We start from the raw sequence: 19348 nt of genomic DNA on the forward strand, positions 1-19348 counted from the left end.
AGGCACAAGGAGAATCACAAGCACAAGGATAACTACAAGCATAAAGTGAATCACATGTAGAAGAAGAATCCCAAGTACAAGAAGAGTTAGGACAACCAGACCAGAGGAGCTAACTCAAACAGGTATACCAGATCCCATCATGAGTAGTCCCCTAGTCTTGCAAACTCCTCTAAATGAGGAGAAAAACCTCAAAAGAAATAGGGAAGAGGCCACTACTTCAGGCAAAGTAACATCACAGGCCTATGCAGAGACCAGCCTGATTACAAGACAAAGGATAAACCCTATCTTTGAACAAGAATTCATAGAAGAAACAATTGGGGCCACCAGCACAGAAAGAGAAGTAAGAAGGAATGCCACTTCCTCTGGAGGCACACTAGAACCTTACACATCACACACTCAGATGTTGGAAAGGTAGCAGAGTGTTGAAGTTTCCTCATTCAGGATTCCAACTGATAGAGACCAAGACATTAGAGAAAGTTACAAGGACATAAAAGCAAAAAAATAGAGGCTAAAAGCCCAAACTTATGCACAATACTTAAAAATGGCCCCTACCAATCAGACAAGGCTTATGTTAGGCTATGATGTGAAAGAAGGAAAAATGTAGATGACATTTATGAATCCCACCACTCAACAACTAAGAATAGAAGTAGATTTCAAAAAGATAGACATCGAAGTATTGGCAAAGGGCATACAAACAGACAGTGGAGATGATTTACTCCACCTTGACAGGGAAAGCCATCACAACTCACCAATTGCAAAACTCCATGAATAACATATCAGCTCAGTTCCAATTGGATAAGGCTTCTTCACAGGCCAAAGACACCAGAATCAAGTCCTTAGAGGACTTAATCATTGAGTTTGGACACGATCCCAAAGATTTAAAGGCCACTAAAAAAATGATAAATAAGAAGAATGATGACATAGCTCCTTTGCAGAAGCAACTCAAGATTCCATAATTACATCACCCACAAACACCAGAAGTCCTGGAAACACAAAAGGGAGAAGAAGATCTCATGGACTTGGTCCTAAAGCTAAATGACCAACTGAAAGAAACAGAGAAGGAGTTAGACACATTGATTCAATCCAAATAAAGTGACTTGGACACCACTTCTAGGACTACAATTCCCATTGTTTCTACTGCAGTTCCTTCAACATTGGCAGCCTCATTAGCACCTACAACTCCACCTACCACAACACTGCCAATCACCACTGAATCTATAGTAGCAGGTACTTCAACAGAGAAAACAACAGAGCTAGTGAAAGCCATGGAGGGGATGTCAATCCAGGCAACAGAGCTCAGAAGGTTAAAGGAGAAAATGGCAAGATTAGAAACTGACTGCAAGCTTGCCCAAATTCAGTGAAGAGAAGAAACATGGTCTGAGAAAAGGGTTTAACACTACAAAAGCCACTAGGGCAGACCAAAGAGATGCTCTGGGCCAATATCATTGACTCTGTTAATGATTTTTGGCCATCAATTCAAGTTATATTTCAGCAAATAGAACTAGTCAAGGTAGCTACTGGAGCTATCCAAAAAGTAAAGGGAGAGTTGGGTGATATGCCTGAGGATGCCAATCGACTCATCCAATTCCTGAACAGCAAGAACATACATGAGCTAAATGAACTTGGTATATAGGATAGGGCTGAAGCCATCCTAGAAGTCAAAAAGGTTCTTTCCAAAAGAAACCTCACGGTCAACTTAGAAGAAAAATTCCATAAAATGCAGGTGGCCATTGACAGGTTCATGGCCAAATTTCCAAATTTGAGGGACAAAGGCATTCCTAGTCTTATGGTCATCAATGATAAATTCATGACCCAATTGAACTACACTAACAAGCAGGCACTTCAGGTAACAAAGCCCTACCAATTGGAAAAGTATTATATGATACTTTTGAAAATCTATTTTTCTTAGAGCATGAGGTGAAACATTTGTTTGTCACCAAGCCCAATTTTGCTAAATACACTTAGGTAGATGAAATTTATAGAAGAATGTTAAAATTAAAGCTACCTAAGGATGAATGGTGGGAAAAAATGACAGATTTACTATAAGTTACCACAGTAAATCTGAAGATAGGCAGGTGAAACAAGTAAAAGACAGATCAACAGGGTCAAAGAGTAGTAGGTCAAAGAGTATAAGTGAAAGGTTAAATATAAAGATGATTCCAACGTACAAATATCAGCCAGCTTAAAAGGCTCAAACTCAACTACAACAGCTAGCACTACCACAATAAAAGGGACAACATGATGCATTTTTCCATCTGTCTCTATCTTCATGATTGAAGATATTTTTATTTCCTAAATTAAATATCAAATTGTTATGAGATATTCTGTAAATATTTTTTGTATAAATACTTCACATTTCGAAGTATTTAGGGTGGATTCAAAGACTTTTCTATAGATTTTTCTCTCAAATCAAAGTCCTAATGTATCAAAAAAATTAGATTGGCTTACTGGATCATGGAATAAAGCTCAGTTATTTTTGAGGATTCTTGTGCAAAGTGAAAATCATATAAGTATTCTCTCTTGTGTATTATTGTTTCTCCTTATGTTTCTTAATAATCATATGTGTTTCCATGAAATCTGAATGTTAAACTAGGAATGATATTTCAGAACTTGCTTAAATGCACTCCGTCTTGACTGTTTACATTCTTAATGTTTTCCACCTAAATATCTTAGCTAGGGAATTCTTAGCTGCTCATTAGGTTCCGTAGTTTTCCTTTTGGTCTATGTAGCAAAGGATTCTTAATTTCCCTATGTTGATGAACACCCTCTGTTCCTCATTCTGATCCTGGTCCAAGGACTCTTAAGTGCCCTTCACACTGGTTAGAAACATTCCATCCATCAGCCCTTGAATATTTGCCTTTTGCTTTACTAGCTTGCCCTATGAACACTCCCTTTAATGATCTGATCCATTTATGTTATCCTTTTCTTGACTCCATACACCAATGGCTTGAAGAAACTAGCTCTATCCATCCATTCCTAGAATTCCACTACCCAACCAAAATCAAAACCTTATGATCACTAAGAACTAGCCTACAATCCCACCCAGACGAAGTTAAATTATAAAGAGAGAGCCCTCTCTCGACTTGGGTTGGCTAGAACCTAAGTATGAAGATTGGTTTGCGGTTACCTGAAATTATTCCTTATTTTGATAACTTCTAGGGAAGACTTCTGAGTGATAACATAGTGGTGACCATACTGGGGAAACAAATCATCAGTCTTAATAAACCTTTGATAAAATTTCAAATCTTTATTTCAAAACTCTTGAAGGGTTATTAGAAGTTATTTACAAAATTTTACAAAAGGAAAGTAACTAGAAAAGTTCGAAACTATGGCTTCAAGGAGAACTCACTATATTAGGGCCAATCCTGATCCAAACACTGCCCCAATATTTGATAATCCCAACCTGATTTCATGAAGATCCAGAAGACAAGAAACTTCAATAAGCCCAACACCTTCAATCAAAGAAGATTCATTCCCTGATGAGTGGTTATTTTTAGAAAACCTCCCCTTTGATGAGTCATTTGACCTTTCCCTATTTAGAGTTATGTCTGAAAGTGCACTTGATGACATAGTTCTAGATCCAAAGTTTATTGCAAATCTTGAACTCCAAAAGGCAAACATGTCAATTGATCAGTATATTCTAAATTCCCCTCAGTCATCCCTTACTACTAGTAAGATCCCTAAGCTTTATGAAACAATTTCAACTCCTTTAGTTCACCATTATTCCCTTCCACCTCTGAAGTTCATTCCTCACCTCCATTTACACCTTCACTTCCCCACCAAAATATCATTACACATCAGTCACTTGTTACTCCCAGTTCTCCATCAAATACTGTACTATCTCCTGGTACCCCAACCCCACTTCTTAGTCCTGCCCAACTTAGAGCCATGGCAAATAGATATGCTCCTCTTGTGTTACCTTCTCCACGTGGCTCCATGCCAGAAGATTACCAGAACAAAATTGTCCAATTCGATGGCATAAGAACTTATACAGCATAAGAACATACAAACAAAATGACAGATTCAATTACATGAAATTGATATTGGTGATGTTCAGATGAGACTTTTTTTTCGGACTCTAGATAATGATGTAAGAAAATGGTTTAGAGCTTTACTTGCTAATAGTATAGATAATTTAGAATTATTTTATCAGCAATTTTTAAATAGATGGGAAAAGAAAAAGAACCCTCTGCACATTCTTTCAGAATACAAGAGCATCAGAAGAGGACCAAATGAAAGAGTCCACGATTACTGTACCAGATTTAACAATATATACAATGCAATACCAGTCAATCTTAGACCCCCACCTAACTTAGCTCTGATAAAATTTCCTGATGGGTTTGATACTGATATGGCATTTGAACTTAGAGAGAGAAACCCTCCAACTTTAGAAGACATGTAGAGTGTAGCAGTCAGTGGAGAAGCTAACTTGCTAGCAAAAAGAGCCAAGGTTAGGAATGAAAGGAGAGGACTTGTGAAAGATGAGGCCTCATCCTTTGACCTTAAAATAGATGTCCTATCCAAAGGTATGGAAAAATTCATGGATAGGATAGAGAACATTGAAAGGAAGCCTCAATGGGATAATCAACAAGCGCCTCTAGTGAGAAATCCAAACTTTAGAAAGAATCAAAATCAAGATACCGAAAAAAATGGACCTGATCAGAATATTAGGCCTCCTTTTCAAGAAAACTATGCTGAAACATACCATTCAGAAGACCCTAAGAAAGACACACAAATTAACTTAATGGGATTAAATGATGAGGAAATTGTCTTTTTGACCTAAGATGATCAGGAATTACATATGCTTCAGCAATTACTGACCCAATCCAGATAATCATTTGACTATAAGCAAGGGTATGATTCTAATATCTTCTAATTGCACAAAGAGTACAACTTGAGGAGTAAAAGAACACTAATACTCTTGACCAAAACAAGAAAGCAGTACCAAATCAACCTAAGAAAATCAAAACAACTCCAGTTACTAAAACTCTCCAAATCCTCCCTAGACCAAATCAACACCCTTCTGGTCCCACTATTGTAGATATAACCCATGTCCAACCCCTTAATGATTAACTATCCACTTCAATCCCCTCCAAGGAGACAGTGGAGAAATATCCAAACACCATATTAGAAAATCCACAGAAAGATACTTCAAATGCAGAAAAAGAAGAGCAATCTACTCAAAATCCTACCATGAAAATTCCAAGCACTCAAATAGAGAAAATACCTTTTCCTTTCAATTTGGGAGTAGAGGTGGCTAAACTGAAAATATCAGTTCCCTTAACAAAGCTGATTAAAAATGAAACCTATAAATCTCAAATGAGAAAAACCTTAAACTTCGTTGAAAATGAAGACTTTGTCAACTTGTTTTATGATCGACCTGAGTTGATATTTGGTCTTGATGTTAATGGAAAACCATTAGAAGGAGGGATACTACCCTTTTACATTAGCCTTAACATTCATGATAAAATATTACACAATGCAATGTTAGATTTTGGGGCTTCACACAATTTAATGCTTAAATCTGTTATGGAAAAATTAAACTTGGAAATTACTAGGCCTTACAAGGACCTATTTTCATTTGATTCAAGTCAAGTAGAATGTCTAGAGTTAATTAAAGACTTGTGTGTTTCCTTAGTATAATATCCTGCTAAGACCATTCTCATGGACATAGTGGTTACTGATATACCACCTAAATATGGCATGCTATTGTATAGATCATGGGGGGATAAACTCCAAGGATCTTTGCAACTTGAAATGTCATATGCCACAATTTCAGTCTTTGGACATCCTAAAAAACTGTATAGAGAGATCCTAATGAAATATGTAGTGAGTAGCTAGGATAGGCCTCAAAACTTTCCTATATATTCCATGCATTCTGGCATCGATTCTTTTATTCTATACAATGTTGAACAAATACAAGAAACTACTTCAAAAAACATTATTTTAGAACCAAAAGAAATTGCAGTTACATCTCAAAATGAAACTATCCAAACTCAAGAGCTTTCAGATAAAAAAGATGATTAAGACACCTTAATCAATGAAAATTTTGCCCCCCTAGACAATAAGAATTATGAACATGAAATATTATGGCATCTTTAATTTGATGGGTTAGTGAATGAATTAGGAGCAAGAGATAGAGTGTGGATTTATAATTTAGAGAATGATCACTAAAAGGGCCATGTTTATAGATGGAATTTCAAATGCACTAATAACATGGTTGAGTATGAATCACTTCTTTTAGCTCTCAAATTGGTTAGAAAGTTAGGAGCTATAAGAGTATCTATTATGGGAGATTCTGAGTTGTTTATAAAACAAATTAATGCTGTATATATGACCAGAGATCCTAGGCTAAGTTTTATAGAGGGACAGTTGTAGAAATATTGAACACTTTTCTAGAAACTAAGCTTGCAGTCATCCCAAGGAAACATAATATGTAGGCTCATAGTTTAGCAGTGTTTGCTAGCACTTGTAAGTTACCATTTCAACCTAACCATCGGTACACTGTTGAGGTTAGGCACAGACCTGCTATCCTAGATAACTTGAAAAACTAACAAGTATTCACTAATGACGAACAGATAAATAATTTTTTAATTTTAGAACAAGAATTTGTAAATAGTAATATAGATACTCACATAATAGTAAATCTTGATCTTAAAGATAAAATAGAAATTAATGAGATAGAAGATGAAGAGATAAACAAATTTCATCCCACTAAATTTACAAAATCAAATGTATAAAACCTAAAGCAAGTTGAAATTGATGAGATAATTAATGAAGACTCTGAAATCATTAATCTCAAAGACAACTTTTTGCCCAAAGGATTAGCTCCTTTGGAAGACTTGTTTGATTCAAATGATGCCCTTAGAAAACAAAAAATGGAACCTTTAAAATTTGATATTAAGGAATGTAATATAGGTACTAAGGAAAATCCAAAATTGATCAAAATTTCAAAGTCCTTACCTCCTATTGAAAAAGTGAAATACATTGAATTGCTAATGGGATTCCAAGATGTCTTTGCTTGGAGTTATGAGGACCTCAAGTCCTATGACACTAGCATAATACAACATACCATCCCCATAAGGGAAAACCAAAAACCTTTTAGACAGAAGCTTAGAAGGACTAATCCCTTCCTATTGCCTTCTATTGAAAAGGAGATCTGAAGGATGTATGAGGCCAAGATAATAGCACCAATTAGATTCTCCGATTGGGTTTCGAATCTCGTCCCTACAAGGAAAAAGACTAGAGAGATCAGACTTTGTGTTGATCTCAGGAATCTTAATAAAGTTTCTCTCAAAGACAATTACCCTCTTCCTAAAATGGATCACATCTTACAAAGGGTAGTAGGGTCCACCAGAATCTCATTATCGGATGGGTTTTCTGGTTACAATCAGATTCTAGTTCACCCATATGACTAGGCTAAAACAACGTTCACTACTCCTTGTGGCACATTCATATATTTGAAAATGCCTTTCCGATTAAAGAATGCAGGGGCTACTTTCCAAAGAGCCATGGACATAGCTTTTGCTAATGAAATTCATGACTTCCTAGTAATATAATTAGACAACATCACTGTATTCTCAAAATATGATAAACAACACTTAGATCATCTAAGGCAGGTTTTCATAAAATGTAGGAAGTATGGAATTTCTTTGAACCCCATTTTTTTTTTTGGGTTATAAGAAGGAAAGTTACTAGGCCATATAATCTCAAAATATGGCATTTGAATAGATCCTGCAAGAATTGAGGCAATATTACAAATACAACATCCTATGAGCATCAGAGAATTACAAGACTTTTTAGGAAAACTCAACTTTCTTAGGAGATTTATTTCTAACTTAGCAGAATTAATTAGATCATTGAATAACATGTTGAAGAAAGATTCGACCATAAAATGGACCATTGAGGCTAAGAGGTCCTTTGAAGATATTAATCTAACCCTAACAAAAACACCAGTTTTGGTCAGTCCAAAGTTTGATAGGGATTTCATTATATTTTCCTTTGCCTCAAAACATACAATTGTTGTAGTGTTACTGCAGAAGAATGATCAGGGTTATGAATGACCTATTGCCTTTTTTAGCAAATCCCTAAGAGATGCCCATTTAAAGTATAATATAATGGAAAAGCAAGCCTTTTCTTTGGTCAAAGCTATCAAAGATTTTACATTTTACATTTTATATTCTCATGTAATAACCTATGTATCCAATGCAGTAGTCAAGGATACCCTAACCCAGGATGGTCCAGATGGAAAGAGAGAGAAATGGATTGCTACTATATTAGAACATGACCTAGAAATCAAGCCAACAGAGTTAATCAAAGGCTAAGGTTTAACCAAGCTCATGGTGGAATCGAACTGTCAGGCCTTAGATATAAATTTTATTGTAGAAATGGATAATGGAGATGAGATGGCGACTCCACCAATGAGCTAGGCATTTATTGAACCACCATGGTATGCTGAAATCATATATGTTTTACAAAACTTACAAGCTCCTCCTGAATTACCTAGGACCAAAAGAAGGTTTTAAAAATTGAAATCTTTAAAATTTTGCATAATTGACAATGATTTGTTTTGGAGGAATCATGAAGGCATCCTTCTTAACTATTTATTGAAAGAAGAATCTGACAAAGTGTTACAACAGTTTCATGCAGGTGACTGTGGAGGACATCTTTACTGGAAAACCATAGTTGACAAGATTCTTAGAGCCAGTTTTTATTGGCCCACTCTGTTTTTTGATGTAAAGAAATTTGTAACCTCATGTCATAAATGAAAAATTTTTGAAGGAAAGAAAAAGATTTTACACCTGCCCCTAAAACCAATCTCTACCGAAGCACCTTTTCAACAATGGGGTCTTGACTTCATTGGTGAAATCCACCCACCTTCCTATGTCCAACACAAATGGATCCTCACTGCTACAAATTATTTTACCAAATGGATAGAATCCATACCATCAAGGCAAGCCATTGATACTGTTATAATAACCTTCCTTGAATCCAACATGCTATCTAGATTTGGGTGCCCAACCAAGATCATCACTGATAATGCAGTAGTCTTCAAGTTTAGGAGAATGATTGATTTCTGTAATAAGTACCATATAACTTTGGGCCATTCCAACACTTATTATCCTTAAGGAAATGGAATAGTAGAGTCCTCAAACAAGAGTTTAGTGAATATCATCAAAACATTTTTGGAAGATAACAAGAAAACATGGAACAAGAAGCTAGTGAATGCCTTATGGGTAGACAGGTTGACCACAAAGAAATCCATTGGTACTAGTCCTTATCAGTTAGTTTATGAAATCGAAGTTGTTTTCCCATCTTCCTTGGGAACAACAGTGATGAAGCTACTCCAAGAATTGCAGGTTGAACCAAATGAGATCCAAAAAAGAATCAACCAAACAATTCATTTACAGTAGACTAGGGAAGAAGTGTACATCAGATCTCAAGTTGTGTAGGAAAGGATCAATAAGGCTTTTGATAAAAGGACTAAGGTAGAATATTTTTACCTAGGGGACAAAGTTTTGAAATGGGATTCAAGAAAAGAAGATAAAGGTAAAACATGGGAAATTTGATTTCCTATGGAAAGGCCCATATATCATTTATGCTTTTAGAGGTAATAATGCTTTGTTCCTCAGAGAAATGGATGGCACAGAAGCAAAAGGATGACCATTCAATGGTCGAATGCTCAAGCACTATATTGAGCCTAGTTACTGATTTCACTAATTATGTATATTTACTTTACTTTAAAAAAGTCTAGAGTGGATTGGATTGTTATTGTTTGAAGTCGAAGCCCGAAGTGAAGGCCCTAAGCTTCAAAATTTTTACTGTCATAAATAGTAATAAGGTAGAAAAGTGGAAAGGGAAAAGTTTCATAGTGACATCACAACAATTTAGAAGGCCATTGATCTACAAGTTCTTGACATTTCACTAGGAAATGCCATCCCCAAGTGGAGCCACTATTAGGTTCCTATACCAATAGGAGTCTTAATTTTTGAATGGCTAAGATTAAACTTGTAATATGTACATACCTTTTCTTTTTGCAAATGTTTTCCATATTCAAAAAATTAAAAAATCTAAAGAGGGTATGTCCTAAAAGAATAATCAAAGGAAAACAAGAATAAAAAGGTCAAAAACGACGAAGAATATGAACCCAAATAAAATAAAAGGACCATGAAAGTGAGCAAGTCCAAATGCCACTACTATTTACTTTTTTTGAAAAATAAGTGATTGTGTGCAGCTTGTAATCTTTTCCACAATCCATGATAGTCAAAATGTTTAAAATTGGTTATTTCATGTTTTAAATTTCATGTTGATAGTTAGAGAATAAATATCTGACCAAACTATTTAATCTTGGTAGATAATTAGATAGGCAGAGTAAATAAAAGGAACTCAACTATTTAAACTAAGCCCTTGGATGTAATAAGGTTAGATTTAGATGGTTTATTATTGTAAAGAAAAATAAAAATGTTTGATGAGGGTTTGCTAGCTTAAATACATGCTAATAAAGAGAAGTAAAAATGGTAGGATGAGTAGATGGGTAAGTAGTAGAATGGGCACTCAAGCATGCAGATGGATATCAAAGTCAATTAATTAATTCCCCTCATTCAGTTCACCTTTTACTTAACTAATTTCCCACAATAAAGATCAAAATACTTAAAAACCATAAGTCAAAGAGGCTCAGAGCATTTCTTTGACTTTTGGAGGGACCAGACCCTCGGCTCAATGACTTATAGGAAATAAATACTAAATCCCTTCATAAGCATTCATTCCCCCCCTTCAATTCATTCATTTTCCCTAAATAATATTCTTTCCTAAGGTTAAATCACTTTTACCTAGGAGAAGTATTTGTTCCCCCCACATAACTCATTTTCATATCAAAAACCCATAAAACACTATGTCCCTAGTCTTTATGTGATTATCGGAAAGAAATAAAACATGATAATCATATGCTTAGGGTATGGTGCCCCTTCCTCTCATTTGACTAAGTTACTAATTTATTTATTAAATCCCTAATAAAACTTGTTTCTCGTATATATATTAAATCTCGTAATATTAATTATTCTCACCCCATTTTAATTATATAAACTAAGGTTTTATACCCCAGACTCACTAACTAATCGATCCTCAATTAAGTTAGTTTAAAAACCTAATTAAATCCCACCATATACCTTAATCTCACATTAAACCAAAATCGTCGTGCTTAAACACCCGTCAGGCCCCCCATTACCTTCCGTGCAACTCCATCACCTAACCACCACATGATCTCTCCCCTCCCCATCTAACGACCCATGTTGATTTTGGAAAGGCCTAAAATCTAAACGTTACCCACCCGAAGTGGGTTGTTTTTTGCTGGGCCCCCTAGGCGACATGGCGCTCAATGAATGGAATCAGGTAGCCTTCCCCTAATACCACCAAGCACCCAAAATATTGTGAGGAAATCCACTTACTGTGAGCCCACTACACGCCGAAACAACCACTGTTTACCCACTACGTGGAAAATGACGACTGTTCACCCATACACACCAAATTTACTTTCGCACATAAAGCCGAAAAAGCCCAAAATTATTGTTTTTATCGTTTTTTAATTGTAAACTTCCATGCACGCACCTGTGAACATTGAAGCTGCTAACCCACATACAATTGCACCCTGAAGATGCCATAAAGCTCCTAGATTTACTTCGAGCCTACTCGTAGCCTTTTCAATTGTTCGCACTTGCCATTTACTTGGTTCAGACCCAATTTTCTTAAATTCAAGGTATTTAAGCCAGAATCCATTGAAAAAACCTGTCAATTTCTGAACTAGTCACTAAGTTTTCTTAATTGAAATTAAAGAGAAACTTTGATAAATTAAAACACTCCTGGAATTGAACCATCATTTCCCTAAAGACTGACAATTCACCTCCCCCACTCTCAAATCCACAAGAACTGAGAATGGCTACTCCAATTGCCATGGATGTTAGATCCATTTCCACTCCTCACCTAGACATGGACCACCTTCCCCTTGCTGATAAAGATTTCCAAATCAAGGACACCTCTATCCTTGAATCCACTCTCAAACTATACTATCGATATAGAGTCTAATACCTAAACCACACTAATAAAATAGGTCTTTGGGAGTCTAATTTGCCCAAGTATCAATTCCTTGAGGTGCATATCTTTCCAGTAATTTTCCATTATTGCCATGCAAACTACATCCCTAGCCAAAGAGCAGTGATGTCCCCAAACCAGACTATACTTTTCACCATCACTGCTGAATCAATTAATGAAATTCTACAACTTCAACCAGGGCAAAATATAACCCCTATTTCAATTGGAGACCTATTAGACCCTTTCCCCAAGCTTACCACTACAAAACTTGCTGAGATGTTCCAAACTTTCATCAGGGAGGAAAAGCACATCCCAAAAGATCCTCCTCCATATGTGGCTACCATATTTTCCCCATTTGGTCAGGACATTGTAGCAATGATTTCTAGTGTCTTAGGATACACCACCAGTGAGTATATAGATGAAATCATCTTAGCCTTCATGTCAATTTTCACTCCAGGACAACCCCATACTGTCATGTATGATTATTCCAAGTTCATAGCTGATAGGATGCATGACCAATTTCTTAGGATGAGTAATGAGAGAGTATTCAAGTATTCCTTAGTTTTGTACCACCTTTTTCTATATTACCAAGCTGACAAGTTCCCCTTTACTTTCCAAATTCTTGATACTAAAGGTCACCCTAGGTGAGTGATTTTATGGAATCCTTTGATCCATAAGTGTGACTCACCATATCCATACATAGACTTCAAAGATAATTTTGTACATCCTATAGTAGCAATGCTGATAGGCAGCCCTCCTCCAAGAATCAATTCAGATATCATGAGGATCCCATAGCTTTCAAAACAACACAAAGTGGGAGATTAGTACTTGTACCAAAATCACACTGAAATTAGGACTTATGGTTGTGAGTTGGCCCCATATAAACTACCCATATACCTCCCAATGAGGTTATTTGCTCCAAAGTACTATAGGAAGATAATCAATTCAGACGAGGTACATTTTTTTAAAGCCAAAAAGAAGGCCCAACTAAGAATCAAAGATCAACTAGGCCCCTTTGTGTGTAATAGCCGAGAAGTTGGAAAGGAAGCAAATCAAATCCTTCAAAGGCTTAATCTGAAATAGAGCTTCATGTGGAGATATGATCCCTTGGACTTCATCTGCAATAGAAGATAGAAAAACAAGATGGCTCCCTATATTTACCACCGAATCCCTGAAATAGAAAAATATGCAAATCAATTGGAATGCATGGAGAATAATTTAGTAGACAGGGATAACACTGAAGTTGATATTGAAAATACTCTAATTGATCTAGAGAAATAGCATGATGAAGGTTCTTTCCTATAGGTGCCAAGAGAATCTCAAGCCCAAGGAGAATCTCAAGCCCAAGAAGGATCATGGGCATAAGGAGAATCATTGACACAAAGTGAATCACATGTAGAAGAAGAATCCTAGGTACAAGAAGAGTCAAAACAAATTGACCTATCAGGGGAGCTAACTAATATGGGTATACCAGAGCCCATCATGAGTACTCCCCCAGTCTTGCAAACTCCTCTAAATGAGGAAAAAAACCTCAAGAGAAACAGGAAGAGGCCACTACTTCAGGCAAAGTAACATCACAGGCCTATGCAGAGACCAGCTTGGTTAAAAGAAAAAGGATAAATCCTATCCCTAAATAGGAATTCATAGAAGAAATAATTGGGGCCACCATCATAGAAAGAGAAGAAAGCAGGCATGCCACTCCCTCTGGAGGCACAACAGAACCTTACACATCAAACACTCAGATGTTGGAAAGGAAATAGAGTGTTGAAGTGTCCTCATTCAGGATGCCAACTGATAAAGACCAAGACATTAAAGAAAGATACAAGGACATAAAATCTAGAAATGAGAGGCTAAAAGCCAAAACTTATGCATAGTACTTAAAAATGGCCCCCACCAATCAGACAAAGCTTATGTTAGCCTATGATGTGAAAGAAGGAAAAATTCAGATGACATTTATGAAGCCCACCACTCAGGAACCAAGAACAGTAGCAGATTTCAAAAAGATAGACTTCGAAGTACTAGAAACGTACATACATCTTAATGACTAGATTGAGTTGCAGAAACAAACAGGGGAGATGATTTACTTCACCTTGATAGGGAAATCCATCGTAGCTCACAAATTGCAAAACTCGCCGAATAACATATCAGCTCAGTTCCAATTGAGGAAGGCCTCTTCATAGGCCAAAGACACAAGAATCAAGTCCTTAGTGGACTTAATCATTGAGTTGGGACACGATCCCAAGGATTTAAAAGCCACTGAAAAATTGATAAAGAAGAAGATGATGACATAGCTACTTTGAAGAAGCAACTCAAGATTCCAAAATTACATCACCCATAAACAACAGAAGTCTTGGAAACACAAAAGGGACAAGAAGAGCTCATGGACTTGGTCCTAAAGCTAAATTACCAACTAAAAGAAATAAAGAAGGAATTAGACACATTGATTCAGTTTAAACAAAGTGACTTGGCCACCACTTCTAGGACTGCCATTCCCACTATTTCTACTGCAGTTGCTTCAACATTGGCAACTTCATTGGCACCTACAACTCCACCTGCCACAACACTGTCAATCACCACTGAATATACAGCAGCAGGTACTTCAACAGAGAAAACAACAGAGCTAGTGAAAGCAGTGGAGGTGATGTCAATCTAGGAAACAGAGCTCAAAAGGTTAAAGGAGAGAGTGGCAAGCTTAAAATACAACTGTAAGCTTGCCCAAATTCAGCAAAGAGAAGAAACACAGAAAGCCCTAAGGATGGGTTAGAAAATCAAGGTCCTAGAAAAAGATTTAACAATATAGAAGTCACTAGGGTAGACCAAAGAGATGCTCTGGGCCAATATCATTGACTGTGTCAATGATATTTTGCCATCAATTTAGGTTATATTTGAGCAAACAAAACTAGTCAAGGTAGGTACTGGAGCTATCCAAAAAGTAAAGGGAGAGTTGAGTGATATGCTTGAGTATGCCAATCGACTCATCCACTTCTTGAACAGTAAGAACATACAAGAGGTAAATGAACATGGTATAGAGGGTAGGATTGAAGCCATCTTGGAATTCAAAAGGGTTCTTTCCAAAAGAAACCCCATGGTCAACTTAGAAGAAAAATGCCATAACATGTAGGTGGCCATTGATAGGTTCATGGCCAAATTTCAAATTTTGAGGGACAAAGGCCTTCCCAGTCCTATGGTCATCCATGATAAACTCATTACCCAATTGGACTACATTGAAAAACTGACGAAGTTAGCCAAGGAACAAGCAAGCACTTTAGGTATCAAAGTCGTGCCAACTGGAAAAGTATTCTATGATACTTTTGAAAATCTATTTTTCTTAGAGCATGAGGTGAAACATTTGTTTGTCACCAAGCCCAATTTTTCTAAATACACAGAGGTAGACGAAATTTACAAAATAATGCTAAAAGTAAATTTACCTGAGGATGAACGGTGGGAAAAGATGACAGATTTACTATAAGTTACCATAGTAAATCTGAAGATAGGCAGGTGAAACAGGTAAAACAAAGATCAACAGGGTCAAAGAGTATAAGTGAAAGATTAAAGATAAAGATGATTCCAGCGTACAAATATTAGCCAGCTGAAAGGGATCAAACTCAACTGTAACAACCAACATTACCACAATAAAAGGGACATCATGATGTAGTTTTCCATATGTCCCTATCTTCATGATTGAAGATATTTTTATTTCCTAAATTAAATCTCAAACTGTTATGATATATTTTGTAAATATTTTTTGTATAAATACTTCACATTTCAAAGTATTTAGGGTGGATTCAAAGACATTTCTGTAGACTTTTCTCTCAAATAAAATTCCTATTGTATCAAAAACTAGATTGGCTTGCTGGATCTTGGAATAAAGCTTAGTTATTATCTAGGATTCTTGTGTAAAGTGAAAATCAAATAAGTATTCTCTCATGTGTATTATTGTTTCTCCTTAAATTTCTTAATAATCATACGTGTTTCTATGAAATCTGAATGTTAAACTAGGAATGATATTTTAGAACTTGTTTAAATGCACTCTATCTTGACTGTTTACATTCTTAATGTTTTCTGCTAAACTATATTAGCTAGGGAATTCTTAACTGCTCCTTAGCTTCCATAGTTTTCCTTTTGTTCTATGTAGCAAAGGATTGTTAATTTCACTTTGTTGATGGTCACCCTCTGTTCCTAATTCTGATCCTGGTCCAAGGACTCTTAAGTGCCCTTCACCCTGGTTAGAAACATTCCATCCATTAGCTCTTGAAGATTTTCCTTTTGCTTTGCTAGCCTACCCTATGAACACACCCTTTAATGATCTAATCCAGTTGTTCTATCCTTTTCTTGACTCCATAGCCCAATGGCTTGAAGAAACCAGCTCTATCCATTTATTCCTAGAATTCCACCACCCAACCAAAATAAAAACCTTATGATCACTAAGAACTAGCCTAAAATCCCACCCAAACAAAGTTAAATTGTAAAGAGAGAGCCCTCTCTAGACTTATGTTGGCTAGAACCTGAGTCTGAATATTGGTTTGTGGTTACCTCAGATTATTCCTTCTTTTGATAACTTCTAGGGAAGACTTCTGAGTGATAAGACTGTCCAATGTTGTAATTCATTAAAATATGTGAGATAAACCATCGATGATGTTAATGTCTCTCAAGATACTGTAGTACAATCTGTATGGTGCGAATAAATGAGTTGATGTCAAACACCACACAAAATCTTTTGGTCAAAGGCCAATGATGTAAAACTATCTCCGAGAGTGAAGAAACTTGTCATTGATGTAAACAAGCATCAAGGTACCAAGGGATGGTTCTAAGTAAGCATCCTAGATAATAAGTTGATGTTAATAGGAAGCAATCTATCGCAGAAGGGCTTGATGTATCCTCCATCAACAACACAAAATAGTTAGGATGATTTGAGACAGAATGATCAAAATGATGTTGATACAAAACTTGATAAGGAGAGGTGGACATGGAGTTATGGCTTAAGAGTATTGTAGCAAATATTGATTGAACGAATTCTCTTGAACATAATGGTGACACTGAATGGAGTTGGAAGCATTGACCCAAAACCAAAAATTAAGGCTTTGAAATGGTGTGACAAACCAAAAGATAAGTAGATTTCCCAACCCAACAACCACATATATAAGGTGGAAGAGTGTCATATTCAAGAGCGACTCACTGCCATTAAAAAAATGGAGTACCTTGTTTTCCCAATTTCCCCAACCATACTAGTCAATACCTCTTTATTTTTTAACAAGATTGAGGAGGATAACATATGCTTGATCTGTAATTTTTGTTGGAAAAGTAACTATGTTTGGTCTTCAATAATGTACTTGATTCATTATGTAATGTACTTGTCAAAAGAATGAAGAAAATAATTATAATTATTATTATTGTGACTTATTAAAGAATGGGTTTCATGCTTGGCCCTCCATGTTTTAGGTCAAAGTCCCCATTGAGGACTTATAGGATTTATTCTGAGTCTATAGAATTATTGTACATTTAAAGAGATCCTTTTTGGGCTTTTGAATCATGTAAAAAGGTTTAGTATTGAGTAAAAAATGAATTATGGAACCTCCACACCATGTTCGCCTAAGAGAAGATCAAGTCGGCCTAAGGACCCATTCTACCCCATAATAAACCTATAAAAGGAAGGACTATGAATTCATTTGGAGCATCACTTTTCATCTTCTCATTTGTAACTGGGCAAAAGTGAGAAAATCCTGTTGTTGGGTAGAAGAGAGAAGTGGATAGCTAGGAAAGTCTATTGCTAGGAAGTCGAAGTGACTGTGAGTTTGGGGTAGTCTAAGGAGAAGAGAAAAATCGAAATTTTGGTGGTGGTCTCACTCTGTTTCATGCTCTAGATTGGGAGAACGAAGTCTTCCAAGTTGGATTGCTGGTAGAAGCTAATGGCTATTACAAGTTGTTGCATAGTCGAAGTTGCTGGGAAGAGGTCAATCTTCTAGAGGTTGAATTGGCGTGGAGGAAGATATAGTCAAGGTCTAGGGTGAAGAGTCTAAAAGAATACTATTGAAAGGAATAATCACTTTGACTAGCCTTTCCCCTCAAGGGGGGTTTTTCCCTGGCATGCGACTACATCTTGTGTTCATTGTTTTATGTGCTGCTACTTTTGGTAATTGCTTGATGAACTAAAGGGAGAATATATAAAGAATTGTAATAATAAGAAACATCACAAGTAATTATCAAGATCAAGAAAATCTATAATGCCTTTTTGATTTTCCAACATGGTATCAGAGCTTTGGTCAAGAAAGAGGAAAAAGGCAGATCCATTCATAAGCACCATCTCAAGGAAGGAGTCTATCATATTCAAGGAAGATGTCTAACTCTATCGAGGTGGATATCAAGCTTGAAGGAGCATCTAACTTTATATGCTAGTAGAAGAGGATTGACCTAATCCTCGAGAAGAAAAAGGTGCTAGACTCGGTTAAAGGAAATGTAAAGAAGCATATAGAAGAAGCCAATGATGCCAACAAAGCGAAATTAAGGGATCTAGACTTGGTGGCTATGACTCTGATGGTAGAAAGGATAAAATATAATCTTGTCCCATTCATATCTAAAATCAAACATGCGCAAGAGATGTATGAAGCCTTGTTGAAGCTATTCACTATTAAGAACATTGGTTAAGTAGCAAGTTTTAAGAAAGAGCCGAGGACTACAAAGATGAAGAAAGAAGATATTGTGTAATCCTTATTTGTGAAGATAGCTAGAATCATAGATGATCTCTTGTACATTAATGAGATTGTTCGATAAAAGTATCAATATCTCATGTCTTTTCAATTTTGGACTGATGCATTCATTTAGTTTTGATTATGTTAAATACTAATCACCATTCTCACTCTATTGTCTTGATTGGGGAAAACATCCGCAAGAAGGAGGATCTCTCAAGACAAGGTTAGTCAAGAAACAAAGGTATGATTTGAATTCATTGATTGAAAATATTATTCATTTGATGATCTATTAGTAACATTGTTATGATGATTAGATGTATTGAATCGTAGTGATTCTCATTTGGGTGATTCATCTCTTGATAAATATACCCACCCCACTCATATTCTTGATTGAGTGTGTAGAACTCTAGACAAGTTCTACAAAACCCTAACCGAAGGGTATGTTAATGTGAATTTATGAAATCCTAAGCTACTTAGGGATGTTGTGAAATGTTAGTTGAAGCTTTTATCGATGATGTCATGTTTTGGATTTTGGTATGATTGGGAAATCCTAAACTTGTTAGGATTGAATGATAAAG

This window comes from Pinus tabuliformis, chromosome 2_2 (assembly GCF_031772625.1).
Source record: "Pinus tabuliformis cultivar Carrire ecotype Pingquan chromosome 2_2, CPIR1, whole genome shotgun sequence".
In the NCBI taxonomy this organism is placed as follows: domain Eukaryota; kingdom Viridiplantae; phylum Streptophyta; class Pinopsida; order Pinales; family Pinaceae; genus Pinus; species Pinus tabuliformis.